This window comes from Triplophysa rosa, linkage group LG9 (genome assembly GCF_024868665.1).
Source record: "Triplophysa rosa linkage group LG9, Trosa_1v2, whole genome shotgun sequence".
Lineage (NCBI taxonomy): Eukaryota > Metazoa > Chordata > Actinopteri > Cypriniformes > Nemacheilidae > Triplophysa > Triplophysa rosa.
In genome coordinates this window covers 18,107,279-18,127,785 of record NC_079898.1, presented here as the reverse complement: position 1 = coordinate 18,127,785, position 20,507 = coordinate 18,107,279, and the positions used below count along the sequence as shown (strand labels likewise).

At 39.3% G+C, this 20,507-nt stretch overlaps 1 protein-coding gene across 4 annotated transcripts in view; it reads right to left on the bottom strand.

Annotated features, from left to right (window-relative positions):
* The window catches only part of zmiz1a (zinc finger, MIZ-type containing 1a), a 132,070-nt gene extending 114,197 nt beyond the window's left edge, over positions 1-17,873 (bottom strand). For all 4 annotated transcript variants that reach the window (XM_057341623.1, XM_057341624.1, XM_057341625.1 and 1 more), the window contains exon 1: positions 17,650-17,873. The gene's annotated coding sequence lies outside the window, so the exon portion shown is untranslated. The remainder of the gene's footprint in view (positions 1-17,649) is intronic.
* Positions 17,874-20,507: the final 2,634 nt, after the last annotated feature.

Sequence of the window (20,507 nt, the reverse complement as noted above, 5' to 3'; positions counted from 1 at the left end):
CACTGTACACAGATTGAAGCCCTTCTGAAAGGTAGTTTGGCTTACTAGTAGAGAAGGACATCAAGAAACATGCTGAAATTATTGACAAATACACAACACCGTGCCTAAATAACTTTCGACTTCCGCATCGGGCTGATTGACTACAGGTAGGACGTGTTGAGTTCCTTCCTGTTTCAGAGCAACCAAAGAGAGGCAACACTTATCAACCACTTCCACACCACAGACAGTCTTTATAAAGGTAGGCTGAATATTCCGTGGGTGTTCTGCTATGTTTCAAACTGACTGTGGTCATACACAATAAGATTCATTATTAGAAAATAAGAGGTTAGTATTGGGTAAATTACAGGAAACTAAGTGTATAATCTTTATCTTAAGCAATAAATTTGTGATAATATATTGCACGCCCTCCAGACTTAACAGGTCAGGGCATTGCGTACATAAACGTGGCTTTAAGAAGTGAAATCGGCAGTGATACGGCGCAGCTAATTATCCTCGGAAATGTTTTTGACAGCAACTCCTGTGCCAGTAATCTGTATTGGCTCACAGCCAGTCATTCTTATTTATTTGATTTTAGTCACAGTCGAATCTACATTTAAACGAAAGCAGAAGTTACTTGGTAAAAATGGAAATAAGAAATAAAAATCATTTACACAATTTCACGTGATTGACCGTGCTGGTCATTAACAAACCAATTCACAAAGCGTCTAATAAAGATTTTATTTTATTATATAACAATTAAAAAAGTTTTATAAGGTAATTTAAATTAAAAAATGTTTTAACAAAACATGATCCTTTTTTGAGATAACAAAACAATACTATATGGTAGGGGTGACCCCGAACAGTCGAAGATTCGATGCTTCGATAGGAGTAGCCTGATTCGACTACCAATCGCACGGTCAAATCTTCGCTCAGGTGTTATGCAATGGGGATCATGCCATTTTGGTTATATGGGCAGTGGCGCAGCAGTGCATTTACATTTTGTCTGTAAATGCACATGGCTCTTTACTTAGACTGAAATAATTATACAAGAAATAATAACAAAGCAAAATCACAGCATATAGCAAGCACGGCGCAGACTTTCGGAACTTGTCATTCTCTGCACTGAAAGCAAGCATGTGCGTCAGGAGGACGGAGAGAGTGCGCAGGGATTTTTTGACTGTTTAAATGGTAAGATGCTTTATTCCATTCCTCCTTTACATGCGGTAAATAAAGTAACTTTTAGGGATGCAAAGATACCATTTTTTTAAAGACCGAGTACGAGTACCGATATTTTTTTTCTGGTACTCGCCGATACCGATACCTATAACCGATGCCTGTATAATGTACAATAATGTTAATAAACCAGTATCTTAGTGGTACTTTTTCTTTTTTCTTTTGTTTTTAGGTCTACTTAAATTTAAGTACAATTTTTTAATCAAGTTCTATTTTTATGATAAGTAGCACGATTTTACTAGCACATTTACTTCAGTTTACTAAAGTAAAGAATATATTCTGTGGTCAAATTATAAAAAATTTAAGGGGGGTGGTGTGGTAAAATGTGAGTGTATTATAACTTGTTTAAGTTAACCGGACTTTTATTTTGACGGATCGCCGCAAATGGTGTTTGTTTATGTGTTCGTGTCCTCGTGCAGTGAAATGCTGGCGCTGAAAGATCCACAAGCACAATGCGTTCAGTACACGCAACCGCACCACTCTTTCACACACGGTAACGCAAAACAAGCAGAATACATATTTAAACAGTATCTGAATATTTCGTTAACTGTTACGTTAGCTGTTCAGCGCTAATTTCTTGTTCGGAAATGCCTGGATTCCTCGATTCCGTCCGCGTTTTCCGCATTGCGGAAATTATAGGGCTCTGTGTATGTCACGTGAGGTATCGGTCTTTGGTATCGGTGTGTCATTACGAGTACGAGTACATGAGCTTGGTATCGGGCCGATACCGAGTGCATCCCTAGTAACTTTATTGGTAGTAATTCATTATTATCGAGTAGTTTTGAAAATACTTTTGAGGCGAGATCTGGTCTAGTAAGTGGCACAGCATTGTTACGTGATATTTAAGGAAATTGTCCACTAATTTTAATATTTGTGGCTTGTATTTTGAATACATGTTTACCTGCATTTCAGACATTTTGCCTAAACACATTTATTTTGCACATTGTGACTTGGATCTGTCTTATTTCATATTTTGATTTATTTATTATAAAGGTATATTCTGTTCTAAACAAATTTTGTAAATTAATGTTTGATAGTTTTTTGGTGCATCAATGTTGTGCTGCACTTTGCGTTGTACCCTTGTTAACCCCCTGGTGTCGTCCCCACAAGCACGATTCGACTATCAGTCGTCTATAGGCAAGACGTGACAATTCTGATTCAACTATGTAAATCCTTAGTCGAGGACACCTCTACTATATGGATACAATGCCAACAATAAAATAATGAATGACAAAAAATATTTTTATGCTAATAATGTAAATAATGCAATGAATGAATGAAAAATAAACAAACGTGCTTCAATGAACATACAATTTTCATAATTCATAGCCCATAAATTACACAGTTTACAATGTATACGTTTATGATTATCCATATGTTTACATGTAACATGATTGTTGATTAAGCCAAAATTAAATATTTTGTTCAAATGTATATCATTTACATGCATTATTGCCTTAGCAAATTAGCAACAAGCGCATAGGAGGTCTTCCAAGTGTTAACCACTACATAATACAACAGACATGGTTTTCTCCGTTTGAAGTTCTTAGTAATGAGCTTATGCAAACATGCAATATTGATCTTTCTGCTCTTCTGTTCTGAATGCCTTCTATAATAATTTCAAAATCCATTGGGACGTGGGCATCTTGCCAAACATGTGTCATGACTTAATTAGCTATCAAAGACGGAAAAGCCTGCACCTGTGACTGACAGGCCCAAATGCAATCTGTCTACACCGTCTTTCTCTGAACAATACTTTGTGGGAAAACTGCATAAACAAAACGTCAGATTCGCTTTTCAGATAATTCACGAAAGCCTAAACGAATCATCAAATGGGAGATAATAGTCCACTATCCTTGGAGAGCTGATTCTATCCAGGAGGCAGTTTAAGGGTGCCTATTACTGTAATGGGACATAATTATTAATCTTCTCCTAAATTATCATCATAATTTGCAGTACTGGTAAACTGTTGAAACAGCCAAATTCATACTGATATTTTACCACAGGTTTTGAAATGAACCTAGTTAATATCATTTCATATCTGTTTACTAACTAAAACTCCAACTAATTCCAAGTGTTTTGCCAAAGGCAAATTTATCACTGTGCACACACAGTCTTCCACACTTGTGACAGCTTACTAACTTCCTCCAACATCAATATTTTCCAAAACGGAGTTTTCAGCTTGAGTTGTTACTCTGTCAGACAAGCAACTGTGAGAAATTCCAGCAGTCTCTCCTCCCTCGCAGTACAAAAGCAGAGTTGCCCATTAGAGCGCAGGCTTCCAGGAACCTCAAGCCCTCCCTGAGTACAACCATATTAAAGTACAAACAAAGCAATTTCTCTATGGTGATTAAAGACGGCCTTAAATCAAGATGTATGTACCCTTTTTACTTTCCCCTTCAGAGAAAATGTATAAATAATGAAGTATATAATTGACATACAGGTAGTGTTGGGGATCGAAAGTCAATTCTAATTTGGAATCGGAAGGCTAGGAATCAGATCAGAAACAAAAGGAATAGGAATCGGATCCTTGAGATTAAAATTTGAATTCCTCTTATCAATTCATGTGTGCATATTTTCAGAATAGTGCACGCGTTACGTGATCTGCTGATATCTCAATAAAAGCTCTTATGAAATTAACAATATTTTTCATATAGTAAGCATAGTTTAACTATAGTATTTGCATTAAAAAGCACAGGAACCACAAATTAACCATAGTTTCATTATAGTTACCACAGTTTAACCACTATGGTAACTATGGTAATACAATATATTATAATAAATAAATAAATATAAAACATGGTTCTATGTGTATATATATACAAAACGGGGCTCATAAACATATATATTTTTTGCAAACGAGTCAATAAGCAGGCTTAATGACCACACAGGTTGATATCTAAATGTTTTACTACAACTGTGGAATCAAAACTGGGAACCCAGGGTTTTTCCTTAGAGAAATTGGAGGCAGCCGCCTCCGTCAAATGTCGTGCTGCCTCAGGCTCTCGCCAAAATTATGTTGCGAGTCTTCACAAGAAATGCTGCATGCATTTAACAGACTGTCATTTGTACCTGCAGTTGCGACATTACGCTACAGTGGAGGCGCTGTTTCGTTATCAGCACACTGAGGCGCTAAAAAGAGTTGCAGAACAAGAGCCAGCCTGTGTTTCACAGCTGTTTGTTTTGCATCCAAGTACGTTTAATTTCTTGATATTTCTTAAATTAACATGACGTACATCATTGTAGAGTTTTTAGCTGTGCAGTTGGATCGTTGAATCAGTGTATACTGTACACAGCGAGTTCGCCAGTATGAACGCACATTGCGTTCAGAACGACTCGCACACAAATGACTCGATTCATTTAAACTATTGAACTTTTCAGTCACTAGCATATATAAGAGATCAATGAATCATTTAAAGTGAACCACAGAGAATGCAAGATGTGAATGAGCTTTGCTCATTTAGAAAGACTGGTTAATTCAGTTGGCTATTGTGGGCTGAAAAGTTAGTTGAAATGATAAAAAAGCTTTATTTGATTAAAAAAAATCTGTTTGGTTGAATAAAAGTAATGTTTTATATAACTTAATAATTGTCATTTTTATCTAATTTTATTAGAACTTTTAATGTCAAACTCAAAGTCACTTTGGTTAAGCCACTTAAAGGTACGGTAGGCCTACGTGTGTGTACAAGATCAGGATGGCACCACCTCAGCCTCATTTTGAGCCAGGAAAAACCCTGGGAACCGATAAGAATCGAAATCGATAAGCAGAATCGGAATTGGAATCAATCAAACTCAAATGATTCCCAACCCTGTATAATTTGTCTCTGTGATGCTGTAATCCAAATATAAAAGTTGTCGTGGTTCTGAAACAACTTTACAACCGCATAAAACAAATGCTTCTTACTTTTTAATTCAAATATTTTGCTCTATTTTGGTATAAAACGTGCATTCCTCGAAGCCTATATAATATTAAGCCCTGCCTACATGTTGTCCTTTTTGAATATCAATCAGAAACATCCCACATTACAAAAGTAAACAAAGTTGTGAACAGCATTTCGTTTTGACTATAGGATGTTTTTGAAGAATAAGTTTCTAACATTTAGCCCTGTTCATAACATCTCTCACAGCACATCAAATATCATTTTACTTGACAAATCCATCTGTGAGTGAACAATAAAAGACATCTTTGTCAAAAACTTGACTGCCTTGCTGCCGCTATGAACAAGTCAAGGAATAAAGAAGCTCTCTACTTCTCTTATCCCGTCTAGTGTGTGTACTGACAGTACATCAGCTCAGAGTGACAAATGCCTGCTGCCACGCTTGATGCCAGCCACGAGTGGCAAAGTGGAGAGCAAAGCAGCACAGAGATGTTTATCAGACAACAAGCCAAGCTGATCTTCAGGACATGATGCACTTTGTCATGTTTCTGTCAGCCGAAACCAGTTGTGACACGTTGAGCTAGACAATCTTCATCTAGTGATTTTCATACTATTTAACCCCACGTTTGAAAGCTTTAGTGTGTGATCAAAATCTTTAAAAAATCAGCAATTTAAAAAAAAAGTTAGACCAAGTACAATAATCCAGTCGGATTCTAAATTAAATATGGCAAACGTTCATTCGTGTCTTTTGAAACAAATAAAACAAGCGCGCCGGCGCCGCCAACTTTCCCTTTCAGCAAACAATTTCGACAGAAGCTCACACAAAAGAAGTGAGCGTTATCTTTACCAAAGACGAGCGAGAGACAAACAAACAAACAAAAAAAGAAGAATCTTACATTTGCTCAGGAGATCAACTTAATTCAATACAAAGGCTTTTAGCCATCATAATGATTTACAAAGTGACGAGTCAAACAGATTTACGGCGACAGCCTGAAAGAAACCCAACACAAATACAATTACTATTCACGTGACTGCCACCACCAACCCCCTCCGCTCGCAAGAGGCGGAGAACGGGAAACGCACTGCAGACGTGGACCCCCAGCGCTCTCAATTCACCCTTTTAAAAGGAGCCACTATCAAATGGGGTGGAGAAAAAGGCTGCCATTGTGGAAGTCACTTAAAGTGACAGACATTGGGACGGTGGTTTGCTACAATCCAGCCACAATCATTATTCAATATCAGATGAGCTGACGAACCATAGCCAGAGGGCAGTGACGTGTGCTAATTCTTTAGACACCAGCTGCAGCTAACAACACAGGCCACACCGCCTCATTATTAGGGTCAATTCTAGACAAACCACTCTTGTTCTTCCGTCTAAATAAGCCATTTTTATTTTAATATAGAGACAAAGAGCACAATTGACCTTGATGGTATAACATGAAACTCCCAGTTCTACATAAAACACACCGATGAGCGCGTTTTCCCCCAATTTAATGTACCTTAAAGGAACAGTTCACCCCAAAATATAATTGACTACTAGACATATGCCCGGTTAACCGCGGTTACCACTAAATCCTGCTGAAACCGAGTTGGCTGCGATAATGCAAAATATCGATTATTTTATTGGTGCGTAGCTTGTCCGTGAAGCACGGCTCTGGGATCAGTAGGAAATGCTGCTCGATCTAAAAGCAGTGCGAGTTTGAGTCGCTTATAACGTGCATTTAAAAAAGCAACACCAGTCAAACATAATCATTACAAATATACTTTATTATCATAAAAATACCTGAGGAGGCTTGAGGATCAGTGATAAAAACATGTCCTTACGCATTTCCTAGAACTAGTTATGGTCTTCTTCTGCAGTGCGTATTTGGAGTTTCTGCAAGAGAGCGCCCTCTGGCTTTCGGATGCAGCAGCATTTTACCGTACTTCTCTCACAAGTTGTCCATAAATCACGTGATATATATTTTCAGTTAACCGGCATATGTCTATTGACTACCATAGCACAAAAAATTGCTTATAAATTTCTTTGTTCTGTTGAACACAAAAGAAGATATTTTGAAGGATGTGGGAAAGCAAACAGTTCTGGGGCACTTTTGACTACCATTGTCATTTTTCTTGCTATGGTAGTCAATGGTGGCCAAGAACTGTTTGGTTACAAGCATTTTTCCAAATATCTTTCTCTGTGTTCATCAGAACAAAGAAATGTTTACAGATTTACAACATCTCAAGGGTGAGTAAATGATGACAGAAATTATGGGTAAACTGTCCCTTAAAGTCCGCAAACGTTTTTCAAATAAATCAATACTATTTCCAAAGCCAAAGTACACCAAAACCATATCACAAACCAAGACTACACTGCCAATCTGTTTATAATCATAAAATCTTTTCAATAAAATATTAAATGAAATATAAAAAGATAAATTAAATTATTTCATACATTCACTTATATTTACTTTTTAATCTTAAATGTTGACGTTGAAAGTGCATATTTAAGTATAATTTTTCCCTTCTCATACACGTTTTTACCAAAGCTTTCGATAAGGCATGTCACACTGCTGGTCACCCCATCATGCTTCAACTACCCAAACACAATAATAAACACCTAGTAATAAATCTTAAAATTCTATCAATCTTAGACAAAGCATTTCGTTCCATTTTTCTTCTAAGAACAACACAGCAATAATAAATGGGCCCAGACATTAAATAAATAAGCATGTACACAGCAGCTCTTCGGTTACAATATTACAACTTAAAATCTAACTAATGATGGTTCTGCACACAAGCAGTGGCCCCTGTGCACATGTTCAGCTGCCTTTACACTTCCCACCTGCCCAGTAACAAACAAGCTGCTATGGTTGTCGATGGCTGCGGCGTGATGTGGCTTTGAGGTTTGCGTCCTCTGTCCTGAAAACAGACGTTTGTGGGTGTTGGCAGCTATATGGGTGGGAATTTTCTCGCAGATGAAGCCCTCAGGGCACTCCGGATTGAGTTTCCACATTCCCAGTCGCAGAGTCAAAAGAATTCCAAAGAAAATTGAAGAGACCATGTAAAAGAAGGCATCAGATGAGGCTGGGAACATTAAGCCAACCTCAATAACGCCCTGTTATATTGATTAGATGCTCAGGATGTACTGAACCGGGTGCTTTTCCATATCGGCGATGGCACATGGGAAAAAAAACATCTGACTGTTGTTCCCGGTCTGCTGTTCCTCATCTGAGGGCCGGCGCAAACAATTTGAGCTGGCATGTGCCATCCGTCCCCCGTGAGTATTTACTGCAAGCGCAGCGTCAGGAGCTTTCTGAACCACTCTTGGAGGACACGCGTGCCCAACATGCACCACGGCACCAGCACAATCCCCCTAATACAAGAACAGAGTGTGATGCTTCCACGACCGTGACATCACAGAGGGCAATGAGGGGAATATAACAGAGGCCGTGCTGTCTTTAAGGCGCGCCAGATTAATAAACCAGCAGTGGGTTAATGTGCAATTAAAACATTTCATGTGAACACTGTTTGCTTATGCATTGGCAACATGCTCACTGCAGAAAGACCGCATTAACAATCTCAGCGGCCATTAATGACACGTGCAGGAAATAAAACATACTGTAAGAAAACAGTCTGAGACGCTTTCATCTAATAGATGGTAAATATGATTATTTCTTTCCAGGTTCTGTTATTCAAGACATACTCAAATAAAATTGCTTTTAAATCATATAGCCCAAAAGGCTTGCGCTGTTTGTCAACAGTTAATTAAAAAGCACTGAGAGACAAAGACAAATACTGTTTGAAGATGATCCCTGGCAAGCCCCACCACAGTGCATCATTGCTGTCTCTGGAATACACGATTAGTTTAATCTCATTACAACAATGATAAATGATCAGAGCAACAATGGCTTCTGCTTCCTCCGAAGATGCATGCGAGAATGATGTATGAAAATTTCAAGGTTTAGTTTTGGTGATATCACTTAGTCTTATCGCTACTTAGCTGACACCATTATTGAGCTGGAATTCACGAGGTGCAACTTAAAAGTTTCAATTTGTTACAGCACAAACGAACTTCTGAAAAATCTAATTGCTTTGGATTTCATAAAACCTATTCACCATTAAATCTACTTTTTCTGCGCACCTTAGTCGAAACTGCTACACCAAAACTGCTAGTTTGTAATATTTGCACTGTGGGGTTTCTAATACGGTTCTTTATCTAAAGAGCCCAGGTAGAGAAATTAAACGTCATGAGCTCAGTCTGGGTTGAATGAAATGGCGACCACCAAGAAACTGGCTTATGAAAAAGTCCATGGCACAAGCGTACAGCACTTTCATGGAAAGAGGTGCTTGCCGTTGTAGGCCAGTTTGAGCTTGGACATACACGCGCAGAAAAACGCGTTTACGTGGTTTTGGATTTATCATGCTCTATCTGGCGGCAGGCTTGCACTGGTGCAGCGCGAACATCTCTCTGTTGCCTACAGCTGTCACCTCATGCGCCGATGCTGTGATGCATGAAGTGTATTTGTGGAGCGGGAGGTGTGTTCTAAGATCGCATACATTTTCGTGGCGAAAACCTCCTGGAATAGTTAATGACTGCCTAAGAAAGCTTCCGCCTTACGTCTTATTTTTTCATTATTCTGCGGAATAGAGATTAATACGTTTAAACCTAACCATGCTAACATCAGTGTGATATATATGATATGTCAAAAGATTATAAAGAAATGCTTATTATGCAAGGAAAATTAGCCTGCTAGGCCATATTGCTGTGATATTACATCATGCCTATATATGAACCTATGTGCTCTGACAGAAAGAGAATGTTAGCTGCACTGTAAAAACGCCAATTAATAAAACACTGGAAGAGCAAAAATATCTCAGTTGAACTAATATTCCTGGTTGGACTTGCAGACAACGTGTTATTCAGTCAACATTCAGAGTGGCTAAAGTTGAAATGGACAAATAAACCCAAATGCAGCCAATATATGATAATACAGCATTACAGAAGCAAAAGAGAAGTGGTTCCCACAACAATTTAATATAAACATTATTTTTAAGATTTTATCAACTTAACCTGAATATAGGATGTCCTAATTTTGGTAATAAATGCATAAGAGCATCACACATTTTTAAAAATATATTGTTCATATTAAATTATGCGGAAGGATGGATTACCGACCGTTTATTTGATTCAATGCGACGTGCCTGAGAGACTTCGCGGGTTGCGGGACGCAGCAGAGGCAAGCTTCACCTGAGGTAACTGGCACTAAATAAATATTCATTTTTTAACCCAATGTATTGACAAAAACGTACAAAGTATTCAATGTTTTGAGTTTGGTTGTGTTTAGAAGTGAGAAGTAGCAAGCATCTCGAGGGAAGGAGCTCAAACAAGTCAAAGGTAGTCTTTCACCTTGTTCATTCATAAAACATGTCATTTTAAGTTGTAATATTGCAGTGTGTTTTAGGTTAATTTTGGCGTGTTGTGTTCCGTGTGTCCGAAGTGATGGCATGAATTTAATGCTCACGTCTCTCATGCTATGTATACTAATTCTGACGCTTAATTTTAAAACAACTTACTGAAATCTATCAAACATGATTTGCTAAATGCATTGTTGGAAACGTGTGTACAAATGTAATAACCCCCATCTATGATAAAATCATGCGTTTTGAAACAGGATAGTTCCAAATGGCGCTTTTCGGGAAGGGACGAGTCATGTTAAGGGTCGGACCGTTATTTCACTCCGGTGTATGTTACAATGTGGAGTAAAATAATTGGTTGCAACAATTAACAAATAATTTAAATTATTTTAAAAGCATTTCGAGTAGGGCTGGGCGATATGGCAAAAAAGTAAACTCGATAGTTTTTTCTATATTGATCGATAACGATATTTACTTCGATATATATTTAATAAAAAAACTGTATTTAAAAGAATCTATTTTAAATACAGTTTATTAACAAAAGTTAACCTTTAACCAGTTAAAATTCAATTAAATGAATGCACTGTTGCAACACAGATGATATTAGGCCATAAACAACATGTACCAGTTCATTCAGTCTCATTTTGATTCAATTGACTCGTTAAGTAAAGGGGGTGTTCATTCAGTACATTCAACCAATGAAAGGGCTCCGTTACTGTGTCCATTCGAACGCTATTGGCTCAGCACCTGCGCACATACATAACGCTGCAATAACGTCTTGCTCGAGTAGTGGGATTCATTCAATGCATTCAGTGAACCTTAGTCTTTCAAAAAGACATCTCACATAAACTGTAGTACATTTCTTTAATCATGCAAGCATCTTACATGCAAGGTTCAATATTTTAATGTGCACACAAACTCACTTCATTACATCTCTAATCTGTACAGGGCAGCGCCTCAAGTTTGTTTTGTTTAACCGGCGATTGCGAAAAAAATAAGACACTTGATAAACCGCGTGATGACAACTCGAGGTTAGTTTCACCTTTGTTTCCGCTTCCAGTAATGTTTTCCTCCTCATGTTGAGTTTTCTTTGCCAAGTGCAGTATGAAATGGACTTTGTACATTGACGCGCATGATAAAAGCTGCACGCTGACTGACTGTTGTTGCATTTATTTCTGCGTTCTGTTAGACTGTAAGATTAATCCATATTGAGTCAAAATGCCGATAGTTTATCATCGTTTTTGAAATACATTCTATCGCAATTCGATATGATATCGTTTATCGGCACAGCCCTAATTTTGAGCTAAATTGTTTTTTTCTTTCAACAACAGGTTGCCAAATGGTTCATTTAGGCACTACTTCTGGCACGTGACTGTTCCGTTTCATCTACAATGTCTCTGCGTATACTTGATTTAAGGCAGATTAGGGACGCACCAATACCATTTTTTAAAGACTGAGTACGAGTACCAATATTTTTTTTTTTGGTACTCGCCGATACCGATACCTATAACCGATGCCTGTATAATGTACAATAATGTTAATAAACCAGTATCTTACTGGTACATTTTCTTTTTTTCTTTTGTTTTTAGGTCTACTTAAATTTAAGTTCTATTTTTTACGTTAAGTAGCACGATTTTACTAGCACATTTACTTCAGTTTACTAAAGTAAACAATATACTCTGTGGTCAAATTATAAAAAAATTAAGGGGGGTGGTGTGGTAAAATGTGAGTGTATTATAACTTGTTCAAGTCAACCGGACTTTTATTTTGACGGGACGCCGCAAATGGTGTTTATTTATGTGTTCGTGTCCTCGTGCAGTGAAACGCTGGCGCTAAAAGATCCACAAGCACAATGCGTTCAGTACACGCAACCAAACCACTCTTTCACACGGTAATGCAAAACAAGCAGAATAGATATTTAAACAGTATCTGAATATTTCGTTAATTGTTACGTTAGCTGTTAGCTGTTCAGCGCTAATTTCTTGTTAGGAAATGCCTGGATTCCTCGATTCCGTCCGCGTTTCCACATTGTGGAAATCACAGGGCTCCATGTATGTCACGTGAGGTATTGGTCTTTGGTATCGGTGTGTCATTACGAGTACGAGTACATGAGCTTGGTATCGGGCCGGTATCGGTGCATCCCTAAGATTATTAAAAAAATAAAGGCGATTATGTGTCCATTTGTCTATGACGGACGAAAATATCGGAGGCAGTGTGTAAATGTGATTGACACAAAGTGAGGTCGTATTTATTGTTTTAACGTGCGGAAATTTCGGACGCAAATTTCGGACTCAATGTGTAATGGGCTTAAAACTAGTTGAGCAAACATACTTGTTAATGTCTGAGTCAAGTTTGGGCCAACTAAAAAATAACAATTCAAGTAACACAGAGACAGAAATTGAGTGAACGTAAAATTTCTGTGGAACTAGTCACTAAATAATAATTAGTTGAAACAACTTACATTTTTTTACAGTGTGTAGACAAGCAGAATGCAACATGAAATCTAGCTTTGTAAATCTCTCGGTTTGGTTATTGATTTAAAACTAACTTGACAAACTGCTCCAGTTGACAGACTTGGATGTAACAGAAGAGCTTATCAGTTTACACTCTTTGACAGTATGGGCATATTTACACACGTAATCACTTCAAGCATTTTTACAGAAATTGCAAATGCCCTCCAAGACACATAATAAATTAGCAACATTACGGAGATGAACTTCTGCATATAGCTTGTGCTGCATAACAGTAGATCAGATTTATGTGTGTTTTATGAAGACACATTTATGTGGCCATGAAATGTATATAACTAATCGGACTGTAATCCAATCCATTAAAGTGCATTAAGTGTAAATAGACCCTACAACAGCATAACCAAACAAGCATAAAAAATAAAGAATCAAAATTTTTAATAGCAAACAAAATAAGTAAACTCCTGCTCCTTTTCTGCTTAATACAAATTCACCTTTTGTGTGATCCTAAGGGATTCTGTGGATCTGGAATGAATTGAATTTGTCCAAGTTCCCCCGACATCTCAGTTGCCTTTCATACAGCTTTCATTTAGTCTCACCTTGTGCAAATGTCTAAGTCAAGGTTAGTCAATCGTGCGAGTGTCATTTTGCTTGCCGTACCGCAAATCTTCCTCTCCCCATACAAGCCAAAGAAGGGCAAGAAATAATATTTATCCTCCCTCAGAAAACCTAATTAATATACTTTGTCAGAAAACATTATGAATCCCCTGGGCCATGTTAAATGTAATTGCACGTCCCTCTCAGAAACTCAGCGATCGCTTGCAGGAACGGAGGAAATCTCCCACTTACAGACACCGACAGCTCAAACACAGTGACAACGTCCAACCAACGGTTCCACATGATGGAACACATGGCAGTATTTCGATACATAAAACGTAACAGAGACGCATAGGTTGCAGTTGGTGTTCTTGCCCATAGCCTCAAAAAACAGAATTGCAACAAATTGCCAATTAAATGGTGTTTCCACAACTGTTCCCAGTAATGTTTCAAATGACTTGCCAAAAGGGTAAATCTTCAAATCTTTCTATAAACAGAGTACATAGCACTGTCTGTGTTTAATTCTCAAGACAGAGCCTGATCTTCTTAAGCAACCCTGAAGTGACTAGCAGTGCTAACAGTTTAATATGGAGAACATGGCTCACTGAATAAAGACTCATTTGCCTCAGTCAAAAGAAAACAGGTTGAGGACAATATGTTTGTTTTGCTTAAGCTGGATTTGCAAGGCACACAGCAGTTAGACTTCAAAGCACTGCAAGCTTTTATTGGCACAAAAAATGAAGGTAATTGCTTGTGATCAGGCAAAATTGTCCGTGTGGTGGGGACATTTCGTCCTATAGTGCCAAATATCAAGATCTCACATCAGAAAGAGTATCTGGGTGTCCTTTTTGATTCAAAGTACTTGCTCTTGCCGACAGAAAGGGGATACAGCCATTGTGACATCTTGTGCGTTCCATTTTTTAAAGAATGTCAAATCAAACATGCATGAGCCTGTGACAGTGTGGGACTGGAAAGAAATGCACCAGCTAGCTAATGTTCTGCATGCCGCATCCCGATGCTTCCAAGTTGGAACCTTCAACAAGCTCTCAACTCACGCAGACTGAAAACAGATTTGGTCCCACAACACTCTCCTTACAGACCCATGTAATTCAAATCAAAAGTTCCTCTCTTCCTACTTTACCAAGGTCATGAACTGCTGGATGAAACAAATCATCATAACTATAAATGAGAAAACCAAATAAGCTGTGCACTCCTATTGTCTGAAGCTGTGGTTTGGATGCTACACTTCACGTCAGCCAGGCTGAAATAATTTCCCGCTTATTATTAGCCGGTCGCAACCCCTATCACCACAAAAATGAAAGTGCAAACAGGTCTAGAATGCGATTATGTAGAGGTAAACATTTAATGTTAACCATTAAAAGGACATTAATGGATTGTAAGTGTAACAAATGAACATGGCTATGCTGATCCACAGTGCAGCATGTGGACTCGGAAACAAACCCCGACTGAGGTTCAAGAGTGGGCGTGTGCAGGTGGCAACTAGACAACTGCTCGGCTTTATGATGAATGAATGTGGGCAAACTATTTCACAATCGTGTACTAACACAATAGTGTACTAAATGTCAAGCTGTCACAACACAGATTAGAGTTCAGATGGTTTAAAATGCTATCATATCTTATTCCGGCAATTTAGAAATCCAGCAACTTGGGATAAAACACTTCAAATATGAAGAGCATTTATTGATTGTGCTTTTGCCATAAAGTAAGTGATAACAAACACACACAGAAATATACAAACTCTTTAAACTTCTATATATAAACCCATTTTTATCCAATAAATTGTAGAGTGAAGATACCAATATTCTCCAACGCAAGATCTAATCTCTAAACACAACATTAAAATAACGCACTGTTGCTTTTAATACCGCAGTGAACACAATCCATTTCAACGTCAAATTTTGACGTAATTTACTGTGACTCCAAATATTTACAATACGTATGGTATCGTGACCCAAGTACGGTAATATTGTACAGCAGGATCGCCTGCAATTCCCACCCTTAAATCGCCCAGTGATTTAAGCAAGCTTTTGTCACACATGCCAAGAATTTGAATGTGAAAAGGGATCATAGAGACTACGCGCCTAAACTGGACAACCTTGAACGCATTTGTTAGGCTAGACACAATAGAGACACAAAAGTGCACAAACAGCCACTGATGTGGGCATTAATGACTAATAAACCTGTTAGTGAATAATTCAAGTGTAAAATCTGATGGATGATTTTGACAATGTTAATTTGCTCCAGTGACGTCTAGTAATTCATTCACAGTGCGTTTCAATTGTAAGTTTTTCGGCATTAAGCTCAGGTAAATCCTGTGCTGTACCTCTTTAGTCCTGTTTACAGAATGACTTGAGCTCTCTCTGTGTCTTTACATGACTGTGGCTACAGCCTCTGCCCTTGGTAATGATGATCATCGACCCGGGGCCCCTGTCTAAAGGAGGGAGCAAAATAAACTCCTCTCCTAGACACATTCTCCATTCCTGACTCACAAGTTATGCCACTGTTAGAGCGCACATCATACTAGTGGGTAAATCTGAGGTCTTTTAAATAACACACCAGCGGACTCATCACATGAGGCAAGAACGCCAGTCTCCAAGTCTGAGTCAGGCCATTTTTTAAGCATTTGCAAACATACTTTTGTTATTGTTATGGTGCCTATAGCAAGAGTGTTTACATGAGCTAACAGCACAGTTAAACATGAGTGAGCTGAGAACAAGGTACTTTCACCTTTGTTCCGAAAGCAATCCATCCTGAAGTAAGGGGGAAGTATTTACATTGTCAGTATACACACAACCATGTAAACATGGACTGTGATTGTACAGTCCTGAAGAAGTGACCGAACTATTGTCATCAAATGTCAACGAAAGAAGCATGCTCGAAAACGTCAAAGAGTGAACGCCTTTTTTCAACTGTGCACACCAAACACTTAGTACAAAAGGAAAATTTCGTGCATAAAAAAAATCAGTTCCACAAATAGAAAGAACTCCGCTTAATCTCTATTCGCATTGGCAGAAACGATCTCGTTTCATATTAAATATGTATCATTTCTGTCATAATCTGAAGCATTAGCATGACTCTGGGTAAGGCGTGGGTCAGGCTTGCTCAAAAAAAATCATCGCTGGTTCAAGTACTTAACCACCACATTCAATCAAGCATGTAGGAAAACCTCATTTGCTTCAAGTCGTATAATTTCCAACCTGACCGTAAGAATCCCTCTTGTTAACTGATCGTTTACAAGCACAAAAAACAGCCCACGGATTAACGACAGGATACGTGCTGTTTTCTTGGCATGTGTGCGCGGTATTGTATCGTGCAACACTGTGACAGAATTTGATGGAGGAAACGTTCAAGCATTTAAAAGTCGGAAACACATTACAATGTTTCAACGATGATCGTCTTTTAACGCGGCTTCCCAGATTCAACGAAGCTATGTTACTAGAGCACAGCATGGTACACCGGGCTGAAGGCAACACTACATTTCAGCACATGGTAAAAGCCTCGATTCTTTCTACTTATGAAATATTTTAAATACAATTGCACTCAATCATGAAAGCCCTGTATATTTGCATCACATTCATGACCCGCAGTGATTTCTGCCCATGTAAATATATGCCCATCTATGCGTGCCAACCAAGCGTCCATCCAACGCATGACAGTGCCCTCTTCATCTGAACAATACAACGCACCGGAACGATATGCTGTGTGTAAACGGTGGGCTTCTCCGGTTAACGTGTAAGTGCACGGTTCACAAAGCCAAATTCCGCGTTCCGCTTAACACCACTGTCCAGGAAAAATTGCTCAATAGTGCGCGGTCGTTGTTTTGCTTCGAAAACACAATGCCGTGTCGCGAACATTTCAGTTCAGGACAATTCAAACGAGCCCGTTTCCTGCGCAGAAATACGCGTCAACAAATCTTAACGATACTTTGGTGATTCTTTAAGTGACTCTATTGTTAGCTGAGGTTGGAGCTAGCTCGGAGGCTACGGATTCATTTCAATGCAATGCATAAAAAGCGTTTCCCAGTCCCAGAGCGCGAGGTGTGAAAATGATAGGAAAACACACGCAAAACTTACTTTCACGTCCAGTCGCAAAACCGCGCTGAAAATGCTCCTGGATTTAAAGTTGTGTCCCGTTTTCTCCCCTCGCACTTTACAATCAGTGAGGGAAAAAGCGCACGGCGTTTCGTTAGTGTGACTGTCTGAATCAACTAACGTAGTGCACGGCAAGTTGAAGTGTCAAATTACATGGGCTATTCTATTACCACAGTGCCATGCTTGCTGGTTGCTGACAAAATGTGTCCCAGAGTCACGTAAAGCGGTCGCGCCGTTGGAAGACACGGGCTCGAGACACCAGGCGGTGTTTGCAGATGAACGGACTGGATTTACGCTCAAGTGCCAGTTGTGGGTTTAAGTTAAGCGTTTTGTTTACCGTTTGAATCTTCTGTTTAATGCTAATGTTTCAATGTAATCGCATCAAAGGGGCTATCCTGCGTCATTTGGATATTAAAGCGCGCTGGTTTATAAACTTAAATGCATTAAACACATCACAAGTATTATTACAGTAGTAATTTACTTTTCATGGACACGCTTTTATGTTTATATTAGGTTGGCGGGTAATTAACTGGAAAACTTAAGGTATATCAAAATATTGTTTTGTTAATAACAAATGGATAATAATCATCTTAATAATAAAAAAGCACAGTTAGAATTTATTCTGGTAGAAGTGTCCTCTCCAACAAAACAAACAAACGCGCGTCCATGTGCGTCCTCTCACTTCCAGTGAATGAAAGGGAACGGCTCGTCCGTGTTTTGCGACTCGCCGGTCTCCGATGGAAAGCTCTGAATAACAAAGACATGTTTGAGAGCAGCAGCGCCAGGCTTGGCTGAGCGGTGACGTCAAGGAACAATGACTCTTCCAACAGTGCCGAGACACCGCGCACATCTACTGCCTCCTCAGCCAATGCTGCACGACTGCGCTGTCCGGGGGGGGCGTACGAGTCCGAGCGTCTAGTAGCGCATCAGAATCACTCACTTCACATGCTGCGCTTTGGGGTGCGCGGGATGGCTCACACCACCCGAACAAAATTCCAGCATGCTTGAATGACTTTCATCTCAAAATATGGAGATACGAAAAACACTGTATGGGATTTGTATGGGACTTGATTTTTTCTTTTCTTTTGACAGGAGCAGATATAAGCACTTTATATGACACCATTGTCAATTCACAGAAAATTACAGGTGTATTGTTTTAATTATAGGGTCACATGACATATTTCTCAATGGACCATATGTTTTTTCTGCCACCTGTCAATTATTTCTCAAACATCTCTGACTGGTGCTTTCAAAGGAGGTGTCTGGAAGTGTATTTTGACATCCTTAGCTTCCCCACTGCAGGGCTGTTGACATTAATGCATGGGGCTCATTCTCTCAGCACTGTGTCTCAAGGACACTTGCTCCTGTACAGTTATCTAAGTTGGCAGGGATAAATCTAGCAGATGACATCATCGGTCACAGGCAGTCATTCATATTTATTTCTGTCCTGTTCTTAGAAGGAGATGGTCATCTGCCAAATGACAATTTAAAGTCAAAGCACCTCAGTTTCAGACATTATCAGTACTCATTGTGCTGTGTTTTTAACTAGACTTCCTTTTTTATTTCAGATAGGGATCGTTTCTGATCTGGCTGGTTTGGACGTGATTTTGTTGACATGCACTTACGCCGTTAGGTCTTGAGGCATTTCATCAAGGCCTGACTTCCAAAGTGATTTAACAGACGCAGTTGAGTTTGTCGATAGGATGACTGGTGCCTTAGATGGCCTTCGCAAAGATGGATATCCCCATGTAACATCAGTATCAAAGCACGGCGTCAGTAATTCTGAGCACCTCGGTGTCTTTTGTGATTACCTTTTAAGCTGCTTGTAATATCCTGCGTTCTGGGCCATTAATCATGTTTTTGTGAAGTCCTTCAAAGATGCCACGGTTCATGTGAACAAAATCACGGGCAATCAATGAACAGCACACTTCAGTTCAAAGCTGTTTGCCGTAGGAGCTCCTAGTGTTCACGGATAAGCCCTCAACTCTTGCGTTCTGAGACAATATGACCAGATGGCTGCCAAGAAGATGGATGGACTTTAGGTGGAGTGACTTAGGCTTGACTGAACCCCGGTATAATGGTATATGTACACAGATGCAAGAAATTAAAAATGGAGAAAAAAGGTTTTAAAAAAGCATTTGAAAATATGTTGCGCGGCGCGTCGGACGGACCAGGTTATGATTTGGAGATGCATCCAGGTTCCGCTGTGCTTCCGTGCTTTTCGACCTGAGCTGACATGAGCCGCCTGAACACGGAGCACCACAGCTCAGCTAATTCCCTGACAATCACAGGGGAAATGATTGATGCTGCTGGGACTTCATAGCTACATGATGGAAGGAGAGTTTCAGTTCTGCTGACATAAGCTTTCACACACAGACTGAGCGTTCACAGATTATTTACAGCTCCTTTACACAGCGCTCTATCGCCCTCACAGACCTCCTTAGAGGAAACGCAAGCGACTGTGCCAAAGCACCATTAACTGGGTAGGTGTAAAGGATATTACAGAAGTGTAAAACAGACAAAAAGAGGAAATGCAGATCAAGGGCATATAAATGAGCGCCGGGAAGACGTTACAGCCGCGCGTGAAGATCAGCCCACACGGAGAAAGGCAGAGGTGCACAACGTATTTGACAACAAGACACAAGAGAAATCTGTTTAAGTACACTATTGATTCCCTTTAGAGTACAGCCACTGAGAGTAGAGGCAGGAGACGGAGGGGGAGGGAGGGAGGGAGGGAGCAAAACAGATGCATCTGGCTCTCTGTTTGCAGGAGTGGAGGAGGAACTCACTTCGAGACTCTCTCTCTCCCCCTCTTTTATCTCTGAGAAAAATGTGAGCCA